Here is a 1074-nt window from a genome sequence, read left to right as displayed (position 1 = left end):
TTCGCTGGAGCCCCTGGCAGTGAGTGAAGCCTGCAGAGGCAGCCTGAGCAAACAACCTGCCCCACTTCATGTTACTGGACATTTATCATCGAGAGTGTATATTCCACCCTTCCCCTGGTAGCGAAAAACACCCTTTCAAAAGGAAAAGAGAGAGAGAGAGGAAAAAAAATTTCTATTCTCTGACAATCCAGTGGAGCAAAGGGTTTTGATCCTTGAAGTGCAGCAGCTGAATGTGCTGTTTTTTATTGTTAGTGTTCCAGTCGCAAGATATCTGCCCTTTCGTTTTCTTAATTGGCACTAGATGTTCTTTTGAAAGCGCCTGTTTGTTTGGGGTTTTTTTTTTTACATTAGATGAGGAACTCAGATGAGGGGACGTCATGAGAAATGTTTATTTTCATTTTCATTTCAACACCTTGCTAGCTGATAAAGTGGGCACCATCCTCTCCAAAAGTAATGGGCTTTTAAAACCTTATTTTGATGCAAATCAGCTTCTCCTTCCATTATGTTATAATCAAGTGTTTTTGTTTCCCATCTGCGAAACCAGAGTGTCAATACTCATGTTTCACCATTTATTCTCACCATTCATTTAGGTGTGGCCTGGTCCTAATAAGCTGAACTAGATATCAAAAGGCATCTACTACAAGATGGGCGTTGTAGTAGGCCTACCTGAACTCTAAAAGGAGTTGAGCTTCAATGCCTAGCCACAGAAAAGGAGGACGAATAAAGGGAGCAATTAACTTTAAACCAATATCCCTCAGGTATAATGTGGATGCAAGTATTTTGTTGCATAATTTACTGATAGATACTCTAGATAATACATCTGGATACACCACACTCCTAACAACCCATTTTTATGCCATTGTAATGCCATGACCATATCGGGAGCATGGATAATAAGGGTAATAAAATGCCAAAGATGGCAAGTTGCGAAGTTGTAATGAATACAAAACGAAAGTCAGAAACAGACTGTAGAAAGACATTAGATGAGGTCAAGAAAAACAAAAGCTGACATTTTTCAATGTCTTTGGTGTTTGTCACAAAGCAATAATGAATGGAAGGAAGGGCCAGAATGAC

The sequence above is a fragment of the Engraulis encrasicolus genome, chromosome 5 (assembly GCF_034702125.1).
Source record: "Engraulis encrasicolus isolate BLACKSEA-1 chromosome 5, IST_EnEncr_1.0, whole genome shotgun sequence".
Classification (NCBI taxonomy): domain Eukaryota; kingdom Metazoa; phylum Chordata; class Actinopteri; order Clupeiformes; family Engraulidae; genus Engraulis; species Engraulis encrasicolus.
Note: the sequence above shows the minus strand (reverse complement) of the source record.